Source organism: Alosa alosa, chromosome 21 (assembly GCF_017589495.1).
Source record: "Alosa alosa isolate M-15738 ecotype Scorff River chromosome 21, AALO_Geno_1.1, whole genome shotgun sequence".
NCBI classification, from domain to species: Eukaryota; Metazoa; Chordata; class Actinopteri; order Clupeiformes; family Clupeidae; genus Alosa; species Alosa alosa.
This window is the reverse complement of record NC_063209.1, coordinates 19,998,851-20,004,850: the sequence shown is the minus strand read 5'-3', so window position 1 is coordinate 20,004,850 and position 6,000 is coordinate 19,998,851. Positions and strand designations below refer to the sequence as shown.

Here is a 6,000-nt window from a genome sequence, read left to right as displayed (position 1 = left end):
GTCCAGTTCATGCCACTGTTGTTGCTTTGTGGAGGTGACTGTCCAGTTCATGCCACTGTTGTTGTTGTTGTGTTGTAGAACACCTTCTGGTTGGGGCTGGGTGGTGCCACTCTCTTCCTGCTGCCCAGCTTGATCCTGGCCGTGAGGCTGGCCAAGTTCTACCGCAGAATGGACACGGAGGACGTCTACGATGAGTAAGTGTCGGTCACACTCCTGAGCAGCCACACTCATTTTGGTTTCACGGCAGGATATCAAAGTCTAAGTTTGGGAAATATCTCAAATATTTCAAACATTTGGACAAAAGCATGTAAAGTGTTTATTGCAATGTTTTGCCAAAAGTAATGACTGGTTTGCCATCTTTAGGGAAGTACTACAGTAGGCCTATCGAACAAACAAACATCATAGTTCATTTTTACTAAACTGACAGTGTCTATCCCATTGAAAGACCTTTATAGCTCTACAACTTTCCTGGCTTTCCTCTTTCTCTCCGACTCTTTCTCTCTAGCTTTTCATTCCTCAGGTCTCACTTCATTTCTCTCTCTCTCTTCTTCCCCCCCTCGCTGCAGTTCCTCTGTTTCTGGAACTTGGCATTTTACTTTGTGATAACCATTCTGCCGTTTCCATGTCAACCACTCTTCCCTCTTCATCTCTCTCTGTCTGGCACTTTGCACTTTACAAAAAAAAAAAAAAATACAAATACAAATATAAATATATATATTAACTTAAGTATTATATCTTAACATGTCCTTTTTCAATGATCTGAAATCACACTACACTATACGTATATAGTAACCTACGGCGACAGACAAGTCACCAAGTGTCTTGATCTCGGGCAGCGGTGTCTGTCAACCACTGTCCAATCAGTGTCTGTGTGGACAAATCTTATGGTGCAACTCTCATGGACTTTTTGCAGCAGACCGTTAACATCTTTGCCTGTTTTGTATCTTTTTAGCTTTGAGACAATACCCATGAAAACGTAAGCTTTATCATTTCCCCCAGTCCTAACCTCTCCTGTCTGTATATAAGTATCTAATTGTATCCTCACTGCAGTTTTGTACATAAACGCCACTGCTGGCTCTACTTGGTGCTGGGTTCAAGCTCTTAGCATTGGAATGCGTTTTGGGTGGAGGGTCTTGGCTTCTTTTCCTATGCTGTCTTTTTAAAGAACAAAAAAAAAAACCCTTATCAAACACAAAGGGCTGTTTACTATCAACACCTTAAAGACATGACTATCTGTCACAGCTATCCTGTACAGTTACATTGTAAGATAAAACATTTGTACTATGCTATTTTGTACACATTGTATACTTGTGCTATATGTTAGCACTTCTGTATCAAGACCATAATAGTAACTCTACATGTCTCCTCCACTACTGGTGGGTAGCATGCCATATGTGTCAAGTCCCTCTTTTACGTTACTCCGCTGTTTATTTTATTTGGTTGTTGTGTTTACGTTTTGGTTTTCTTTTATTTATTTTTTTACAAAAGTAACATTTCGTTTCAGTATGGAAATTGGTTATAATGGTTATCATAATGAGCGTTTACGAAGTATCGCAAACCCAATAATGAGAAGGTAAAACACACTCTTGCATCCCCCAGACTGTATGCTAATGACCTGCATGCCTACATTTGTTTGTTTGTTTATTTATTTGTTTGTTTTCTGTCAGGGCAGAATGCACGGAGTGGGGGGTAGAGAATCATGGCTGAATCACGCCCTGTGTTTGGTCTATCCAAACATTCACTACAAACACTGCACTGCATATGGTGCTTGTTCACTTGTGCACAGTGAATGGGTGGATGTTCTGAACACTGGCGTGTAGTGGATGAGACATAGTGCATGCTGGGAGAGGAGTTAGCCCGTCCTCCTCCTCCAAATCTGGACATTACCTGCGTCTTTAAGCACTGCCCTGGGTGCAGCTAACGCACTGATCACCTGGCTGGCTAGCGCACGGAGACCAGCTAACCCCTCCTAACCTTTACTCTGAGGCCCAGCCTGAGCACTGCAGCTCTGAGGCTGAGACGCCACTGACTAACCGCATGCTGTGTCTGCACGGTGCCTGCATGCTAGACGGAAAGGGGAGAAATGCCAATCTAAGCACGCTTGCATTGAATCAATGGGTAATCAGGTTGCCTGTGTCTGAGTTCTGCTTTTGATTGTTGCATCGTCTGTTGTTGTTGTTGTTATTGTTGTTGTTGTTATTGTTGTTGTTGTTTTGTTTTGTTTTTGTGAGCAGCATGTCTGATAGCATGTGATTTGGAATGCAGCAGCTGAGAGCATGCAATTTGGGACACAGCCAATACAGCTGCCCCCCCACCCTCCTAACAGTAATGTTAACGCATATGGAGTCTGTCTAACTGCATGCCTTTTGAACAGGACCTCCCTACGGGCAGGCTGGAAACCCCTGTGGGAGAAGGTTACATAAAAAGGGTTCAGCCCCAGGGGACCACAGTGACACGTGTGGCACATGTGCATTAGGTAAACTATGCATAGTTTACCTAATGCATAGCCATGGTGGCTTTGAGCCACAGATAGAGATAGTCTATTTATATTGGATGCCTTCCGCCGAGACAAAAACGACCTAATGCAGTGGAATGTGAAATATGCTTCATATTCCACAGTCTAGACGTGGAAATTATTGCCTCCATATCGGCTCATTACTGAGGTGCTTTGGAATTCGTCCTATAAGGCGCAGGCCCTGTATGGGCGACCAGCCTAGAGGCCCTGCTGGTACAGGCCATGGGCTGGAGACCAGCTCTTTTGTGGCATGGGAAAGTGGTCACCCTGGTCCCCTGTCAAGCTGAAAGGACACGATGGAAAAGGGGCTGTTGGTGTGTGTGGGGGGGGTGAGAAGGGTTGGGGGGGTCGAGAAGGGTTGGGGGGGTCTGTAGGGGTTTAGAGGGCTTGTTTGTGTAACCTTTGCTGGAGTCTGATGCTGTCTCCCTCTGCGCCCCCAGCCTCCCAGCCTACGACACAATGACTAGATTCCCACGAGCCTCGGCGCCCCCCCGGCACGCTGACTGGTGAAAGAGAGGGGCCGCATTTTGTCTTGCTTGTTTGTTTGTTGTTTTTTTGTTCTTTGTTTTTGTTTTTCCTCGTTGCCACCCAGCTCTGGAAAGGTACTGTTGACAGCACCGGTGCTGCCTGATCCTCTGTCTCGTCAATCAGCGTCATCTCACACCTCTTCATTTACAGTCTTCCTTTAGTTTGTCTCTCTGCACTTCGACCTGCTCCTTCTGTCACTATCGCCCGCTAAGCACTAGCAGATCAGACATCATCGCTCATCGCTCATCTCAGCTTGTTGTGTTGCCCTCTTTTCTTGTTTTGTTTAACCTTTCTTGTAATGTTAAGCTTTGTCAGGTGTCTGTCTGTTTACATCCTGTTAAAGACCATGTTTACTCTTCCTTGATGTTTAGAGTGGAGTGCGTCTACACGTCAGTGTTGGAGAGACACGTCCATTGTGTTTGTTTTTGTTTGTTAATCTCTATTTCATTGTTCATGCCATGCCTCCTTTCTTTGTATTTTATGTGTTGCATCTGCCTAACAGAACTAACTTGTGCTCAACTTGTGTGTGTGTGCGTGTGTGTGTGCATGTGATTGTATGTGCTCTGTTCTAATGCGTACTCTACTCTGTTTTATCTTATATTACAGTTCAATCAGTACACTCTGGCATTGAGTCTTTGGATTCAGGGTGAGTTTGCATTTGGGCCTTCTGGTTTCATTCAGACATAGTCTCTTGGATTTATAGTACTTGTATTTGTCATACTGATCTGTAAACATGTAAACAAATATGAAATCTATCGCTCTCTTTGCTAAATTTTCTCCTCCAGCTTCCTCATTTCCCATGACCACTTGCACGCATAGACAAAGCTCCGAGTGTCTTCATCAACACTTGGGGATTTCCACCTTAGAAGAAGCTCCACGGAGGAGCCAATGTCGCAGACTCCAGTCAGATTCACCCTCCTCTGTGTCGCTCCTCACCCCTGTCAGACGGGCATCTGTCTGTCTTGTTTCGTCCTTTCGTCGCTTGTTTAGTAGGATGCCCGTCTCTGCCACACGGGCGTGCCAGAGGGTCCTCGCCGTCTCTGCTGACAGTGACACTCTCACCTTTGACTTGAAGTGACTGGTGAACTTTGACCTTTCAGAAAGAGGCCTGTGGGACCCTCTGAACTATCTTCTACTGCATGTTTCTATGTTTACAAATAGTCCAGGGCTGCACAGAGTCAGGCCACGCCACGCCTGAAAAGGGTTGACCGTCAGTGACATATCTCAGATTCTGTGGCTTAACGCGTAGAGCGCATTAGGGCATTTTTGAGTTGCTTCCACTGGTTATTTTATGTTCCTTTTTGTTTTGAAGCCATGTCTGAAGCACACTGCTTGTCTCTTTATACTTAAATTGTTTAATTGTTTACTGAGATTGTGTGTGTGTGTGTGTGTGTGTGTGTGGGGTGCCTGCTTGTGTGTTTGTCTTTGTGTGTGTGTGTGTGTCTGTGTGTCTGTGTGTGTGTGTCTGTGTTCAGCCATGGCAGCCGCTTGCCGAATAGGATTGATCAACATTTCAACAGGACTTAATAGTGAAACGTTACTTGGAGATGGTTTCTACGGAATTCATCTAAATCCATTGTGTTCTCATCACAAAACAATGCAGCTTCTGTTTAGAGACAGTAACCTTGAATTCACATATTTTTTATCGGATTTGACAAAAACCTTCAGGAGAAACACACAGAACATTCAAACACTGTGTTGTTTTTATTAATTTTTTTTAACTAGGTTACTGCTAACATGAGATGTTGAGCCATTCTGGTGTTGAATGGGCTGTTGCCTTCCCTGAGTTGTGTTTGCAGGATGACTAATGTTGGTTTTTTTTTTCATCTTCAAATGTTCTAGAATATATTCCTTTTTCTGATTCTGTAGCTATACATCTCCAGGTTGTTTTCAGTATAATGAGCGCTATTAATAATCTTTCAAACTGTTCCCACTGACTTTTGCTAATATTGGATATTATTAATTAACATAATGTGAGCTATTGTAGTATTCAAGTTAAAGAGCAGAACTGCAATTTGAAGCCAAAACCTCTTCAGTAGGTCTCAGGTGCTAGAGCTAGCTAGGCCTAACATGCTTTTTCCACATTTCTTACAAAAATCAAATTGATTTTCATCCGTAGTCATTGATACATAAAGAAAAGGGGTGAATGTTTGGGTTAAAATGTCCGTATACTATATATCCTCAGATCATTTGTTGTGAGCACACTGGTCAAGAACATATTATATTATAAAAATGAACAGATTTAATGTAAAATTCATGTAATGTATTTCATGTGATGTATTAAATATATATACATTACATATACATTCTTAGCTACCTTGAAGCCTCATAGTGGGACAGATCAGGAATGTTTGAGCTGCACAACGCAGTACATTTCATGCCCCCAGCTACTACTGCGGCTAGTTCACTTCCATAAGGCTTGATACTTTTCATGACCCTGACCCTGTGGTAGCATGAGTGCAGACCTCAGTGTTTTCATCTGAGCTAAAGCAAGACCCTGACAATGTGACAATGTGGAGTCGTTTCTCTTTCAAGAGGTACAGCATGGAGAGGTGAAAGAGATGAAAATCCACCACCCTGGGTTCTTCAAAGCCCTAAAGGCTAGAAAAAGTTATGGAAGTTCTCACCCTTGCAGTGGATAAATACACTCAATTGTTAATTTCACATACAGTTCTCATAAAAAAACTTAGTATTTGAAGGCCAGGTTTTATGAACACTGAAGTCTGATCTCATGTCAATGCATGTCTCAGGGTCATGGGAATGTTACCTAGCAACACTGCTGTTTATAGCCCACAATTCATTCATCCACAGAAAAAGAGACAGAAAGAGAGAGAGGGACCCCTCACGCTGTACTCTTGAGCGCTGATTCAAGACCACTAACTGCCCCACAGTGGGCAGGTGTGCCCTCGGTTGGGGCATTCAGCTTGGTCAGTGTTGTTCAGTGGAAGCACAGTTGG

At 43.5% G+C, this 6,000-nt stretch overlaps 1 protein-coding gene across 4 annotated transcripts in view; it reads left to right on the top strand.

Moving 5' to 3' along the window:
* prom1a (prominin 1a) overlaps nucleotides 1-4,413 on the top strand; it is a 72,005-nt gene extending 67,592 nt beyond the window's left edge. For all 4 annotated transcript variants that reach the window (XM_048231080.1, XM_048231083.1, XM_048231082.1 and 1 more), the window contains 3 exons: nucleotides 79-194; nucleotides 3,650-3,689; nucleotides 3,829-4,413. The gene's annotated coding sequence lies outside the window, so the exon portion shown is untranslated. The remainder of the gene's footprint in view (nucleotides 1-78; nucleotides 195-3,649; nucleotides 3,690-3,828) is intronic.
* Nucleotides 4,414-6,000: the final 1,587 nt, after the last annotated feature.